General features: G+C 34.1%; 1 protein-coding gene across 1 annotated transcript in view; it reads left to right on the plus strand.

The window, feature by feature from the left end:
- Nucleotides 1-18,225, plus strand: part of dysf (neuronal PAS domain protein dysfusion) — a 140,089-nt gene that overhangs the window by 30,536 nt on the left and 91,328 nt on the right. The gene's annotated exons all lie outside the window — the stretch shown is intronic.

Consider the following 18,225-nt stretch of genomic DNA (forward strand, 5'->3'; position numbering starts at 1 on the left):
AATTCGATAACGCTTATATATAGTTTGAAAATCCCGAAAGAACTTTACATTATCACATTTCTCCTCATTTATATCCCTGCATGCTTGTCTTTTGATTATTGGGAATAACTGGCATGACAAATCGCTACTGTCACAGTTCAACAAATTGTCAATAAATTCAACGCTTTTGACATGCGCAGATGAATTGCTCCGCAATGCGTTCATAATCATTCCTTGATGCACACGTGTGCATACACATATGTATTTATACAATCATGTACGTGGAAAATGGGAAATTCATATTTGTGTGCGCAGTATTAGAGCTGAATATGGCACCTGAAGCGCTCCAAAAGTAGGTGTGCACTGACAAGACTTTAATAGTTGCATCGACTGCACCCCTAAACGAACGTACATACATACATAACAGATGAGATGCTTTTATTGGTATATTTTTTATAATCCATGTTTTTTATCTATTTTTTATTTCTAGCTAAGGTTAACAGGTAACAGCATTTTTATATTAAAAAATGTATAGAATAGCTTTCAATCGGTAGCTTTCCTTGTCAATCTAATGGAAAATGCTTGACTTTGTATAAATTTACTTAACAGCAAAAGAGAACCAATAATTGTTCATAAAAATCAGCAGCCAATTTACTCAATACTATTAGGAAATTCACTAAGACCATGTAGAATATTCGCCAACTGTTATACAGAAAATTATAAATATTTCGCAGAATTCTTCTTTCAGCAGATTAAACAATGTTGTTTTGGTTTTGATCTCATATAATTGCCACAGAAATCTTACTGGAGCCGAATTTTTTTTTGAAACAATACGTAGGTTTTATATTTCGGGATTTGGCAGCCCTTTGACAGCTTGACACTTCCTGTTCAACGGTGTGTTTTTTTTTTTTTGGAAAACATTGACATATTGCAACTATACCACTAGAACAACGCAGAACAGAGAGCAATCAGAGTTATGCATAGCCATGTGTTTGGCAGTTATCTTTCAAGAAATCAGGTAAACCAACCGCTGAAGACGAGTCACTCTTCACCACGACCATACAAGCTCTCACTCATCGACTGAAACAACTGCGTTTTTAAGCACTCAAAACATCGTTTTGATTAGTCATCACGACTTTAGGCCCGACTTGGCAACGAATAAGTTATTTTTATTACCGTATGAAAAAAATATACTAAGAGGTTAACGTTTTTCGACAACTGAAGAGAAGGTTGATACGTTCAGAATACATATTTTGGAGATAACTCAATCTGATTGGCCCATGTGCTTTTACAATTGGTTCAAACGCATGCAAAAGTGGATAGGTCTTAATGAAGAATATGCTGAAATACATAATAGCGATTTTCGATTATTAATATTTCGTTTTTTTGGCTTCGTTAGGCGAATTAATCTGCATATAACCAGTATTCCTCTGTCTTGAAAATGCGCAGTGGTTTACTTGCATATGAGAGGGGCTCTACTAGAATCTGAAATCAACAGAATATAATCGATTTTTAATACAATTTTCATGGCTAAGCGCCTAAAATTATGCTATAAAAATATTTCAAATATATGCTGATATTTATAGCAGTCTAAGTTGGGCCTCAGTTGAGCGAAATACTTCTGCAAAGATCCGTTCTAACGAACTATAGTATTCATATGAGTCGTAAGTGCGTACTTTGAGCTGATTGAACGATATATATGTATACTACTAAATAGAGAAAGAATTTTTTACGAACGAAAGAGTATTTTGGTTTCAATCACTTACGTTGAGATCAATTTAATATAACGATATATATTTACACCTTTATCATTGGCTTCCTCAAGCCTCTAAAAACACATGTATCATCCTCTATGTTGAAAATTCAAGTGAGCCATGAGCCAGCGTTTCGGCCTTGTCTATTTGAACGGCATACAAAAGTTGTTAAGAATATACTCAGCTTACAATCACGGACGTATACAATACGTTACTGCGTTCTAAATTAAAGTGTTATATTGTTTGTAGTTTTATTTGTCTAACAAATCGAATTACAAAAAAAAAAAAAGAAAAATAGAAAATCAATTGCTTAATTAATTTGCAAGCTATGCAAATTTTAACCCAGTTTTTCTTAGCATTTAACAAGATTCACAAATTTAGATTACTGACACGAAGCATTGTCTGGGAGCCAAGCTACATAGAAATGTTCTACAAAACAAAAACAAAAAAAAAAACCAGATTTCAAATTAGAAAAATAAGAAATAAAAAGAAAAAACGTTAACTTCGGTCGCACCGAAGCTATAATATAATACCCTTCACAAATTTAAAAGGTTCCTTACATGCTTTTAATTCCAATTGTTTAGTTTGTATGGCAGCTATATGTATGCTGTAGTCATCCGATCTTTAAGATTTCTTCAAAAATTCCATCATTGCCTGAGCCAATAACCGCTGAAAGCTATATGCCATAGTGGCTCGTAATCAGCCGTTCCGACAAATGAGCAGCTTCTTGGGAAAAAAATTACTTGTGCAAAATTTCAGTTCAATTTTCCAAAAATTTAGTTCGCTATATTTATAATTTAAAGAGTTTAGGGTATATAAATCAAATCAAACAAAGATAAGTTACATAAAAAGGTGTATTGGAATAATTGTATTGTATATGTATATATTACTATATGCAAGTATATGAGTAATTGAGCTCTTATGTGAACAATATATCCAGGGAGTATGTGTTGTGCAATTATTGGTATGGACTTTAAGCAACGTTGAAAAACGCATTCAAAATATTTATTCTAATTGAGGAACTAAATATTAGATATATACTTGTAGTTATTTTATAATCAATCAATACGAACTCGCAGAAATACGAGCCTAAATTATAGTAACTAAGACAAATTTTAAACTATTTTTGTTTGAGCTAATCTCAATTTAGTCTTTCTGTGGCCTGCCGACTATTTGATGTACATACTTCTAATTTCCAGTCCGCTGAGAAGTAACTAGCACATTAAAGCTTTTAAGTAAATATGGGAAACAAATTTTTTTTAGTGAAATTGACTTGTGAACCAGTTCATATTATTATTTCATATGGTTCGAAATAGTAATTGAAAAGTGGGATAGCTCTTATCCCTTATAGTCCTTTTCAGCTCTGGTAGCTAGACGACTTATGAACTTTGAAAATTTCAATGAGATGTTGCAGAATCATTGTTGGCTTTCAAGATTTTTCGAAGTTGCATTGAAACTCGACACAAAAAAAAAAAAAAAAAATTAATAAAGAAAACTATTATACTCTGTAGTAACATGTTGCGAGAGTATAACAAGTAAGGAAGTTCCACGTTCAGGTGTAATCGAACATTTTATATTATTGCAACTTGCCAGGAGCAAAGCCCGGGAAATACCTTCAGGTGCATACGGTTTGTTAGAACAACGAAAATTAATATACAATATGTAGTATATGGTAGTTTGGGTAATTTGTGGACCAATTTCACATATTTTCGGCATTAAACTATATTATATCCAATATTATACGTTCAGTCAATTTTGCTAAGATATATTACTTATTGGACGATATATGCGATATAAAGTCAGCCGATAATTCGAAAATATTTTATTACGTATATGGGGCTAAAGGAATTATTGATTCGATACAACCCATATTATTATCAGAAAAGGATTCTCTTCCAATTTCTATTATATATCTCACAGTTATGGTCCGACATTGACGATATTTACACCCGAGATGGCATACTTCAAAGGTAATATTTGTGCTAAGTCTTATCCGAACATATTCATTAGTGCTTGATTTGTGTACTAAAAAGTGAAAGCATCAGATGAATTTAAAATTGTGTTTTATGGGAAGTGGGTGTGGTTGTAATTCGATGTTGCACTGCAACATAGAAATGTTAGAATAATGCTACCTACCGAATTGGGTTGAAATTGGTCGAGCAGGCCCCGTAATAGGAGGTTTCACCTAAATAAGGGCGGTGCCACGCTCATCGTCCTATTTTGAAAGCGACTCCTATAGAACTCTTTTGTCCTGGGTGTGAAATTTAATGTCTCTGGTGCATTTACTTATTGATTAAATTGAGGAATCCACCACGCCTAATATATACATATATATCCATGTAACGGTATTTATTTTTTATATCACACCAATTACTTGCCGGATATCAGTTGGCTCGGTAAATACTTGGAGTATCTCAATAAAGTAGATACATGTGCTCCATAAAATATATAGGAAGTACAATCCATATCCCTGCCCCGCTCTCACGCTGTGCAACCCTGTAACCCAGCTACGCTGCCGAATCCCTTTTCTAAAATTTTTTGCACCTTTATCGCTGGTCATTTCATTTAGACCTTACCTGCCTGCGGCTAATTAAGCTCAAACAAACTTTTGCTAAGGCCAACAAAAACAAACTAGATATAGTACGAATGCAAAGAGCAGCAATGGTAGTTGTTGTCGTTGTTGTTGGCGGTGTTGATATTGGTGCTAAATGGTACCAACAGTTGCAGTTGTAGCTGCTGTTGTGATTGTTAACTTTCTTGTTCGCAAACTTGTAACAGTTTTTTATGCTGCCACTTGGTGCTTCTTTTATTGTTGTCATTGTCGTGTTTGTTGTTTTTGTGTTAGTTAAATGATTCTGCTGCTAATTTATGTTATCACAAAAAAATACACAGCACGGAAAAAGAAAAAAAATTGCTTTCAATGTGAGATTGTGTGTGTGTGTGTGTGGTAACAACGCGCAGGCCTAGCTGAATTAGTACACACACGCATATATATAAATATATGTACGTTTGTATGTATTTATAGTGTGCAAAATAGCCAAGTGTGCTCTCGACATATAAGTATACATGTATATATGTATGTATCGAGTTCAAATACTAGCAATACGTGTGATATGTGTGCTTCTCCGCTCTTTTCCAACTTTCCTTCCACTTACAACTGTTAAATGCGCATTGGCTTGCCGTTTTATAAATGTTGATTTCTATTTTTTGCACTGCTGTTGCTTTAGATTTTCGCCTGCTTCTTTTTTGAGGTGTTTAAAAGTCGATTTACAACGAAAATGTGATGCACCATACTGTGCCAACATGCGCCCTTACATTGAAGCATATACGTTGTATGCTTCTGTAACCTACAGTGGCAAGCAGGAAAAATGCAATCAGGCTGTGAAAATGATTATAATATTCACAATGGTAAAGAAAAGTCTATAAATATTTTGGGTACAATTTCGGTTAAAAACTGTTATTTCTTAGTGGCAGCTTTTAAAAACAGCTATGAATCGTTTAGTGTTTTGTTCTTGCATTTTCTGAGAAAACTTACCAAATTTTTTCTGCAATTCAACAGAGAAAAAACCTACCGACTTTTTTTAAAAAAGTTTATATTTAAACGTGAAATTTAGCGTTTATGAATTAGGGTTTCCAATATTAAGTCAAAATAAGGAGAAAAAATTAATACACAACGTTAACACAAAATTATAAAACAAGAAAAAAAAACGAATGGATGTGTGGGATATAAAGGTGTTATACCACATTCAGGGTAATTTCGTGAAAGAAAAAATTCGAAATTTTTTGTTAAATAAAAAAAAAACAAAAACTGGGTTTTTTAAATTTTCACATAAATTTTGAGGTTAATGAAAAAAGTGTCAACAAAAAATTGGTAGACTTTTTATTTTCTACAATGACTTTTTATTAACTTTTTTCTATAGGACTTGTAGTTGTACTTAGAAACCCAGTCACCCCCCTACCTTTCATTTCCTGACAAAAGATCGCGCGTAAATTGTTTATCCTTAAATTTGTGTAAATAACTATATTACCTGCAATTTCAAATGACGATTTTGAATTTAAAACTTTTTGTAATTTCGCGGGTCTTTTGTACCTTTAACTCTTAGCTTTTTTCTTTAGATAATGCATAGAGAAGTCAATTATTCTACGAGAATGTGCCAGAAAATGCATACGAAATCGTATGCATCGGCTCAGTTAAGATATGGACATCTTCAGTTATTTCGCTCACTGACAAAGTTTGTTCGTTCTGTCATCTTCCTTTGAGTCTATTAAAAAAGGTTAAATTCACTTATATAAATTTATTTTTGGGAACTGAAGTTACGACGTTACTTTTGATAGTAAGGCATTGACGGAATGAAAATCGGTAGTCAAAAAAATATATGTACTTTTTTATATACTATTTTTTAGTTTGAAATTTACTCTTACATATGAAATAGTGTTTTGCTTTTGTTTTGCTCGCTATTATTGTGATACTAGAGAAGAAATCTCATATTTATGACATTCCCAAGATGAGTTGGTTCTAAACAACTGAAATGAACTGAAATTTATAAATAGCTAACGAAGCTGAACTCGTCAACATACCAAACATAAATAAATAAGCTAATACAAAAATAATAATATTGTAAATAAAATTATTTATTGAAAAGCTCTTCATGTTATCCAATTCTTAACAGCCTTGTCTCAAAGTGGATAATTGAGGTCTTTCATTTCATATATCTATAAGGTTTAAATGCATTTTTACTACTCACTACTATACAATTATCCATACAAAACTGTGAATCTAAGCGTATATTTAACACTTCCTAGTTGAGCGCACATGGAGCTTAAAAACAGAAAGGTTGTGCAGAAGTTCGTTATATGTACAATAGTTACATATGCCTACGAGTATATGTATGTAGTTACATGTGTACATATGAATATACACATGTTGACATGGTTACGAGAATGCCATATTGTATTTGCTAGTACATGATTAATCCCCATGTGGCAAGTCATGTTTTCCTAGTGGTATAACACAAACATTAACTTTTTCGTATTTTTTCATATCAATTATTTCTATTTGTTTTACCGCTATATAAGTGATATTGGTATAACTTTTTTTATGAATGAAAATCAATATTTTGAAACACCTCTTTGATATTTCGATATGTTTGTACCATGTATCAATAACCATCACAGCTTAAAATAATTATTTAGAGCTCTAAGTAAGTTTTCTAAAAATAATTTACCAAATTCATTTATAGAAATATACGTGTTCTTGACAACAGAAATTTCCCTTTGCTGTTGGCTGAAGAAAAAATGGAGATAAATATATTATATAGTTTGCTTTCACCACCACCCTTCTTTTAGACTGTCTAGCCATTTGGCACAATATTAGAAATTCTTGTATGGGCAAAATAATTATTTAAACTCCATCTGTTTGGAGAAAAATTAGAATTTCCAAACTATCTGTTACTCGGTAGATGAAGCAAGTCACGTACATCTGAGATAAGTATTTCTTCCATTACTCCAACCAGAATGTGAGACGATGTCATTCGATGACACTACACAGATGGCGCTGGCTTCTTTCCATATAGCTTAGTTTAGTTAAAACAAATCGATGTCAAATTGCTGTGATGACTTCATTTAAAGTTCTTTCGGGCCAATAAATAATACCAGCTCTACAAAATTTGGGTGAGTGGTCGAAATTAGCAAAATTCACCATGTTGAAATCAATTAATGTGCGAGTCTTTTATAGCCTTTTTTGCACTTACATAAATATTCAGAAACCAGCTATCATATTCTCGGTCGATTTAGCTTGAAGATTCAGATTTTAGCTAATTTTCGAATTTGGCCATCATGTCTCATCTATTTGATAGTCAAATAGTGAAGAACTCTATAAAGTTAGGTTAGCATTTATTATAAATAGATATGGTAAAAATCTGAATTCGACTCATCCACAGAGTTTGCCATTACATTAAGAATCAAATGATGAAGAATACTCCAAAGCACTAGACTCGTTCCAAATACTTACCATACTAAATAATACTCTCTAATTCAACAAAACTTTCAAAAATTCGCACTAAACCATTTTAGCATTTTAACTCAATCCAAAGCCCACACTTAATACCCATATCCATCAGCTCATTATTTTACTATCAAATACAAGCTGACTGTCTGTTAATATTATAAGCGGTCACTGCGCTTCCAGTATTTAAACGCCCTTTTGGCCCGAACGAATTCATTTATCTCCCACATACATATAAACATTTTATGTGTTTCGAGAATCCTTCTTTGGTCAAGTCGAAAACGCCTCACTAATTAGGGCGCCAGTAATTTGCAATTGTTTTACGGTGAAGAACGCGGCTTTGCGCCTTCTGTTCGCTGCTGTCCCTCTCCCCCTTCCATCTCTCTCTTTCACATTTAATTTCGTTACGTTTAACATTTGGCCTTGCTTTGTTCTCTTTAAATTGTTTTTGTTTTTTTTTTAAGTTTTTCGCCCTTTCAGTGAGCCAGTGCTGCCCTAGCAGACTGACTGTTCGGTTGGCTGCTTGCTTGGCTTCGTTGGTTTCCGTTTAAGCGTGCGCGCCTTACGTTGTCTCCATGTTGTTGTAGTTGTTGCGCTTGCTCTGTGTACTATCTACCCGTTAAATTTTTTGCACCTTTTTGAAGATTTATTTAAAATTCTTTTTATTGGTTTTCTGCTTACTCGTGCTAATGTAGGTGTCTTCGGTACTTCTGTTAGTCTTCCGTGCGTCTTGCGGAGGCGGTTTATATGACTTCTGCGTAGCGAGTCTCATTTCGCTGGCCCGGTAAAGCAGAAGTCATTCTGTGCACACATGTGCCGCTTTTATTTTATTGTATTTAGACCGCATTTGTTTCTCTTGCTAGGAGTCAGTAGCTGGCGTTTGCCGCCATTAACTCGTCGATCGTTTAAATTTATGGAAAAATGCCAATTAAAATATTATAATGAATTGCTTTGGTTTAATTTTGATTAGCACATTGCGATCGAATGCCAATTGAATTGTGCCCATTCTCCGATTGGCGCATACAAAAATATATATTATTTAAATACAACTGTGTGGGATTGTCGGTGTGACTTAAGTATGTGATCCTATTAAGTGTATATACTTACAACGACGCATACATTTTTGGAATTATAATGCTCTAGTGGTTTAAAATCTAACTCGAATCGTTCACTCACTGTAGTCAGTTACATTGAACCTCTCAGAGATATATCGAACGAGATGAGCTAACACTAAAGAATAGCATTAAGTTAGGTTATGTTATACTCGCTATCTGTCACGCCAGACACAGACCTACAGGTCCTTTGTAATACCAGATGTAGGTTCGGTTTAATACGAGCTGAAGTTTATGACGAGCACGACGTCAAAGCTTTTTGTGAAGTTTAATAGAGACTTCAAATCAAATTTTTAAACTTCATCTAGTTCCTTGCACTGCGAAGCACCTAGATACCTATGCCGAGTTCTAGATAAGGCCGGATAGAGGCAGAAAAGATGTTTAAGCGTGCTTCCCTCCATATATGTATCCACGTTAATAATGCCCATACGGCATGTGATTCCAGTAAATTGTGACCTGAGACTAAGTCAACAGTCTTTTCGAGACCGTATGAGTAAAAACATGCGTGTTTTCCTTCCGTTTATTTGCACATGATCTTGGCGATCCTGCATGCCTTTAAGGTATTTTATCTCTTCCTGATATGTTTGTCAGCCTTTTTGGAAATTTGGTGCCTTGGATATTTCTTCAACTGGTTCGGTAGCCAATTTTTTCTTCTTCTTTTCTAGAAGAACTCATTGAGAAGCTTTAGTTCCACTGGTTTTCACGGCTCCTGTGTGATCTGTCCCAGGGAGTTGCTTCAGTCAATGAGCGCCTCGATTAAGTGCCTTTTAGCTATCTCTCTTGCCGTTGTTCCCTCACTGGAGGTTGAGTATTTTTTTTGGTCCATCCTGACGTTTTGCTTAATAGCGTCGCCTTCCATTCGCTTCGGCCTTTCAACCGACCCGCTGTTTCGATTTCGGCGGATGGCTACCTTTTGACCGCAATCTCCTCCTAGACCCGGTTTGTGAATTTCGGATCCTTCGGCGAGGTTTGCTGTCGGGATGAATAGTACGCTTGACTTTCCTCCATTTCCCCTTAAAGTTATCAGGAAGAGAAGGATGGATATATATCGCTCGCTACCTTAGCTAAACACCGACTGCCCGTATCGCCCAGACCTGCTCTAGCTAAGCAGCGACGTCCATTGCTCGGTCAGCACCCGCTAGGAGGATACAGCATAGATAACTTCCTCCGACTAATAGAGTAACAGCACAGTGTTCAATAGTTTCCGAAGAAATTATTTGCTAAGTATAAAGGTAATGATGTCAGATAATATCGATAACTTTGAGACATTTTGAGCTACCACCATAATTCAAAAAATTAATTTAAAATTTGAGACCCATGTCGTATGATATTACGACGCGCATGCTGTTGAATATATAATATACTAATGATTCAATGAGATGAATTTAGTTAATTTATAGAGCATAATGGCGGAAGTTTTTTATTTATCAAGAGAGATATGTGTAAAGTTTCAGGCAATGGAATCGAGAACTAAATGTTGACATCATTTGGCTGTCACAATTACTTCTAATATCGATACATAAGATTGTGAAAATAAGAAACAAATTGCGGTTAAATTAATTAACTTTGAGTACAAAAGCTAAATAATAAGTCGTATTTTTTCTAACGAAAGCTTTATCCACTTATAAAAAAATAATCCATAAAAATTTATACGCATGCGCAAACTTACGTGTATTTATTTTATTTATTGTCTTGAATAGAGCGTTTTATTTTTTCTTAGCACTTGCTTACAACTTTCTCCACGCACGCATACAGCTCGTTGGCCACCCGAAGTCACATACATATTCATAGAAAATCAAGGACTTGTACGTGCGACGAGAAGCTGTGACCTCGATATGTGCAGTATGTTGTTGTAAGGTACTCATGCGCTTAGTATAACGTGAATTCGGTCGGAATATATGAAGGGGTTTCCAATGAGAATATCATTTCTAGGAAAGGTATATTGTTCGAAACTCCAGGTCTCAAAGATTTCGTAGGCTCACTTAGCAACTAACGCTTCACTTAAGATATCCTTAGCAATATCCAGTGTACGTGAAGTGAACCACGGTGAATCTGATTGGTTTAAGCTTCGAGGCAAAACTCGAAAAAGTATATTTGTGAACGACCGACTTTTTGTACAGTTGGGTATACTGTTAGTTGATTATCCCTGAAGAATCTGGATACTCTTTTCTACTCCTATATATATATTCCCTATATACGTAGGAAATGTTTTTCAAATGAACCAAAACAGTTAAACTGGAGGAGCTGATTTTCCATTTTTTACTGGATTTCACTGAAACAGTTTTGATTTTTGTCGAACTTGGATTAAATAAATGTGGCACAATTCTTTTTGATACTAAGCAAGAACTTTGAAGAGCGGATTCAAAGGCAGCGTTTTAGTAGCGGAGGTTAGTATTTTTAATATATTGAACCAGAAGTTTTCTGCTTCTTCTTACCTCACATCTAGGCGCTACTGCAATAAGATAACATTAACCCAACCCGATTAAGGCACCCTATATCCGTTAAGTACTCGCATGTTTATGTGCGCGCGTAGTTGCGAGATCGCGTACGTGAGCTTTCGTTAAACTAGTGCTCGCAATTGATGCTTATAGCGGTCATATTGCTGTGCTCTTTGTTGCTCGTTGCAGATGCGCTATAATTTTCAACAAATCAAAAGGCGCAACTAATGTTGCAAGTAAGAAAAAACATTCATAGTAAAATGTAGCAAAGTAAATGTGCAACGTGTACGTGGCGCAGCGGTGCAACGCAGCCATTTAGCCATAGAGTAGCGACGGCCATATGTTGCACATGCAACATTTCGCATTTTCCATAGCGGATAGTACGCTGATTTGCCGCTTAAATGCGAAATGGTCAAACGGCGTCAAATCGTTGTGGCAGGCGCAGAAATATCGGCAGCGAAGTCAGAGGGTAGCTGCTCCACTCGGCAGTGGACTGTTGTTGGTTGTAAGTATGCGCATGTTCAACACGTTATTGCAACGCACATTTAACACAGCCACGGCTCTTGCTCTAATGCCTTTGTTGCAATCATGAATTGTGGTAAGTAAAAAGACTCTTAAGTGCGTAAAAGATGTTCATTATTAAAAAATGATTTACTCGCTCGCCCGAAAAAGAAATCTATGAGTTGATTTGAAGACAACACAGCGGATGGTGAATGTGGCGGAAGAGTTGTGGATTAATGTGGTAGAAATTGGTCATAAATTGCAGCAACCTTGCGTAAACTGAGAATCAGAAAGCATTTTAGTTGAAAAATAAAATGGTTTGTCTTTTTTGTGATTAGTTAGACTATATTGGCTTAGGTTTGCTGGCTCTTTTAAAATTTAGTGTTGCAATGAGGAGTTGTAGACAATATTTTTTTTCCTTGTAATAGGTGTACATCATTGAAGGACTCGCTTATATAGCATAGCAGTAGGATTGTGATTGACCTAACTAGACCAAATTCAGCAAACCTATACTTTGTGGAAACTTTTCTTTGAATAATTCTCTCCAGTCTAAATATTATAGTAGTACAGAGGAAGATATTTATTTTCTGACATGCCTTTTTATTTTTTACCAACCTTCTTTGCTAAGCAACTTCTAACACGCTTACGCGAACTCATATTTAAAATATAACATCCGCATTTGCAAAAGGTCTTTTTGACTCTCGACACATATACAATTACTCCTTTAATGACTGATAGGTTAGATAAGCTATGATCTTGTAGATGGTTCTCAATCCGGAGACCACACTTCGACGGTTACAAAGGTCATTGTAATAGCAACATTATTAAAGTTAAAAAAAAAAATCATATGAAATGCCGTGAACCCGTCATAAATGTGTCTAATTTTGGTATCAGATATTCCCCTGGTTGACTAAAAGATTGAAGGATGCTGTGATGACTCTACCTCGCCATCTGTCAGACAACTTCGAAAATGTTCAATTTTTTTTTATCGCAAAAGCAGTAACTCTAAAATTTGCTGTCTACAAATTCTCATAACACCTGCTTGTGGTGAAAAAAATTGCATTCGCGATGGTTGTGGAAAAATAAAAGTATGAAACCCAAGCAAAATCTGCGCCATTAACTAATGTGACTAAAAAATCTCTATTTAAGTTATTCGAAAAAAAAACTTACTTAAGCTTATGGATATATTTTATCTTATATTAACTCAATCGAATATATAATATAATGTAAAAGATTTACTACAATGTAAGCGTACCACGTAAAATGTGTCAAAAATCTGTCTGTTGAAACTATTATGTAACGGGTTGCCACATGCTTTAAATTTAAAATACAATAAAATTAATGAGTTAGGAATTTTATAATGATATAAGTATTGCACTGAAATATTTAAGAAAGTTGCACTTCAACGTATTTTTTGAAAAAGCATTGCCACCTGATTAGAATTTACAATAAAAAAATTATAAAACAAAATATTTATCGTGACTCAAATATCACATTTGAAAGTATTAAGAAAGCTTACAGTTCAAAATATGTTTGAAAAAAGTTGCCATCTGAGTAATAATTACAATTAAATACAATTTATAAGTAAAAAAATTTATTACGATACGACTAACACCTTTGAAAGGTTCAAAAAGTTTACGGTTAAAAATATAATTTTTAAAAGTGTTGCCACCTGCATAAAGTTTGTAATTCAATAAATTTTATATGATGACCGAATTATTGTACTACTTTATATCACACTCAAAATATTTAAGAAAACTTATATTTTATAATTCTCTTAAAAATGTTTATGTTAAATTTATTTCAATAATAAAAAAAAATTAAAGTATGTGACAAAAGAGTTTAAAGAAGGCTAATAGTTAAAAAAAATTTTTAAAGTGTTTCCCCCGCTGTTATATGTTATGTATCATTTCATAAAATATCCCTAATTTTGATTGCTCTTTTCACAGAATTAATTATATACGACACGAACAGGCAAGTCTCACTTTGGATATATGTAGCTTTATGTAAGTCTCCGTTATAAATTCCAAAGTTTATTTTTTTCAATAACAATTTTCAAAGATTTTTTTAATTTTATACTTATCACTCTTTTCATAATTAAATTTAATTAAAAAATTTCTCTCAAAAAACAAATATCAAGTTAATTTTTCATTATACAATGCGGATACTGAGATCCGCCATCGTTTGCACCTGTGACTCTGGCTGTGCACATAATTTTGCCTAATTAGCGCATTGAAATGCTTTACAACAGGCACAACGCCAACAACAATAACAACTAGTACGGAGAAATAATAAATAAAACCCATGAACACATTTAACCTTAGATCGCAGCACCGCACAGCTTGCATAAACGTACTGTGATGACAACAACAACAACAATAAGCATAGCAACAACAACTAACTGTTATTGAGTATAATAAAACAAAATACAGTTGTGGCGAGTTGGCGGCTTCGAAGGCAACTTTGTAAGTCACCAAGTAGAAATTTTTAAGCGCACTTAGGCAAGCATGTGTGTGTGAGTGTATCTGTGCGCTTGCGTTTGTTGCGGTTAGTTGCTAGCAAGGTGGCTATTATTGTTATTATTATTATGCTTTATATGTAATATTGACTTGGCTAAAGCCAGTTACCGCAAAACACGTGAGAGTCACACATAAATGGACGCAGTGCTAGAAGGTGGCAATGCTGGCGATGCTGGTGTTGGGGGAGAGGAGTTCAAAGTGTAAGCGGACAAAAGGCACAAGCATTCAAAGCACTTCATATATGTACTCGTATGTATATATTGCTGTGTTTTTTTAATTGTGTAAATAATTGGAAACTACAGCAACAACAGCAACAACAATATTGACAGCTTGTTGTTAGTTTTTTTGCTTCGAAGTTTTAGTTTGCTAGCGAGTAATAGGTACTCTGCTGTATTTATGTATGTAACTATTGGCATTGTGACCTTAATGCTGCGGCTTATTTATCGCATATCGAAAATGCAATAAATTATTAAATTGCAACAAGAAAGGCTGAACTCTATAAAACAAATGCATTTAAGTTCAGTTTAAACAAAATTACAATGAGTGGGCATTTGTGCACTGCACTTGTTTAGGCACACACATGTTTACACACATACAAACTCATGTAGACAGTGACAGCGATGCCGTTATTAATCCGTTAAGCAGCGCGAAGATTTTTTTGTTCATATTTTTACTATTTTAATTTGGTTGAACTAGCTTGACTTTAGGACACTTGGAGAAATATATGTACTTGTAAATGTAGGTATATGTATAAATATATTTCGACTGTATTTAAGCTTTAATAGCCTTGACAGGAGCATTTCTTATAGCATAAAATGTTATAAAAAACTTTATCTTGATTTTGATCAGTCATTTGGCTGCTATATGCTATAATGGTACGATTTGAATAATATATTCTGTGATTATAGTCTTGGAAATAATCTGTGCCAACTTTCAAAAAAAAATGTTTCCCTACAAAGACTAGGTTTTGATCGATCAATTTGTGGGAAAACTTGATCAATTTTTGGGAATAAACAGAATGTCGTTAAAAATATAGATTTTGTCTGGCTAGTTCTTTTATATTACTTTCTTACATAGTACATTTTTTATTCAATTACTTAATTTTCGAGTTTTTTTTAGCTACAACTTTTGCTAGATGGCGCTGTGGTAAACATTTTGACACTTTTTCACTTTCTGTTCGGAAAGCGGTTGATTTAAGGTCTAGAAGTAGGTTGTAAGGTAAAATACGTCTTTAAAAATAACTACGAATTCTACAAAAAACTCTTCAAATTCCTTGAAGCTGATAGCAAAATACCAATGCGAGCCTCTTTAGATTGGTCAAATACCTGAGAATTGGTGGTAGCTTAGAATTGCGTCTATCCCAAAGCCGGAAAAATCTCTTACGTCGCTACCAAGAATTTCAGGCCCCTTAGCTTTATCTCGTTTTATATATAAATGATAGAACAGCATTGATAATTTCTAGAGTACATCGGAAGTGATCCAATATGCTCTCGGATATGTTCATCTTTTCCTTCTTGGAATTTCCACTTATCGCTATCCAACTTACATACATGCGAAATAAAATCATCTTGGCGCGTTCTACTTAATTATCCCTCTTGACAAAGTTGAAACATTTTGGGTTTTCTCGCTTCAGTAAAATGAATTAGTTGGATCGTAGAACAAATTTGTGACAGTCTTGATCTATCTATGAGGGTCTTGATATATCTCAAAAATTTTTCTAGATTCACACAAAACTATAAAACAATTATCAAAGAGATGAAGAACATAAAGTTAGTTCACTTTAGCCATCACCCTCATCAATTTCTCCACCGCAATCAAGTCAAAACCAATGATAATTTTATTATGCTGCATTTTTAACTATTGTATTTGTATTGTAAAAATGTTGAATTTTACAAAAAAATTTGGTCGTTTTTGGCCCGAAAAAACCGATAGGCCGTTGTATGTGGAATTATATACAAAACAGGCAGCAAAAAATGTATGATCGGATCATTTGTCTTCGAGTTATCACTGCAATAAATTCGAGAAATTCAGTTTCGAGAAAAACACGTTTAAGGATAAAGTGTTGCAGCTGATTCAACTGAGGGTTTACTCTTTAAATGACTGTAACTTAAAGACTATTTGAGATATCGAAAATTTGATAATGCTATTTTTTCAAAGAAAAAATAAACTTGGCGAGCATCGAAGATAGTTATTTTTCATGCCGTTTTTATTCATTTTTTTAAATCAAATTTGGAAACATTCCTAAGTTTTTGAAATGGTTTTCCAATCCAAAATATTTTCCTTTAGACTAACTGCTGTTGAATTTTCGTGGAAACAACAACAAGATGCAGGCATTATAATGTCATATATGTATGCAACCATATACACGTATTATTATTGAAAAGTGCATACGCACTTATATAAATTTCAACTATTTTTTCGTTTATGCTTTTCAAACCGCTGATTGAGCGTAACGAATTTAGCGTGTAAACACAAATCAAAATCGATAAAAAATATCAAAACACTGCGTGGCCGGCATTTACAGCGAGCTAACTGCTGCTGAAACTGCATGGATACAGACATATATGTATGTTTGAATATATATATATGTGTATATATATTAGAGTGGGTCAAAACAAACGAAATTTTTTTCTTTTAGTACTCTGAGAAATTGGTTGATAGACAGCTCTACGAAAATCTCTCCAAATATGAGTTCTTAAGGTGCTCCGCATTACAATATTCCATTTTTCTCCCATTATCACATAGAACAAGAAAAAATGTTAACTTCGGTTGCACCCGAATACAATAATACCCTTCACAATTACAAAGGCTCCTTACAAGAACTTGATTCCGAGTGTTCAGTTTTTATGGCAGCTATATGCTTAAGTGGCCCGAGAAAAGGACAGGTGCAAAATTTCAGATCGATAACTTAAAAACTGGGGGACTGGTTTGCATATATCTATGCAGACGGACGGACAGACAGACGGACATGGCTAAATCAACTCAGCTCATCGTGCTGATCATTTATGTATGTATTTTATAGGATCTCCGAAGTTCCCTTTTGCGTGTTACAAACTTCACTAACAACTTAATATATCCTGTATAGAGTATAAAAATGCATATATTTTTTTTTACCCACCCTAATATATATATATATACATGCAGTTGAGCGTGAAAAACGCGTGTGTAACTAAATAATATTTATATATGTGCTTGTGTTCATAAAAAACTTGGAGATCAAATTTAGTTCGAAGAAAAATAAATTTTTTTGTAACAGTGCGTATATGCATGCATATATAATATTATATGTATACAACTACTTGTAATACTATTGTGCCAGCTTATTAAATTTAACGCAGCGACATATCATAAATCCACAACAATACCTTCGGTCTATTGGCTGGTATTTTAATTTGATATCAAACGCCAAATGTCAAAGTGACCGTGTGACAGTTCGCCAAACAGTAGCCACAGGTACACACACACATGTACATATACACGCTTTTCACCACTTCAACTGGCTGTTAGTTGGCGCTTGGTGAGTTGAATTTGTGATTGTTGTAACAATGTAAGTACAAATCATTATAACGAGCACACTCGTACATTTCAGCGCGTCAATACAACTACTGCAAGCGCGTTAAAACTCATATGAAAAATTTAGAAAAACAAAAGTACAACAACAATTTATGACAACAACATACAACCTTTTTATGCGCGCATGTGACAGCGTCAAATGTCACACGTTTAACCAGTTGACAGTGTCAAAGTGACATTGCCGACAATGCGAGGTGAACACAAGTGCGCTCGTGTGACTTGTGCAATTGAGAGAAATATGTTTGAAATATTTTCTAATTAAATTGAATATATTTTAGTGTATGTTAATAAATATTGCGTTAAAATGATGAATGAGTAATAATATTCTTGTAAAGCACTAATATA

This window comes from Bactrocera oleae, chromosome 2 (assembly GCF_042242935.1).
Source record: "Bactrocera oleae isolate idBacOlea1 chromosome 2, idBacOlea1, whole genome shotgun sequence".
Classification (NCBI taxonomy): Eukaryota; Metazoa; Arthropoda; class Insecta; order Diptera; family Tephritidae; genus Bactrocera; species Bactrocera oleae.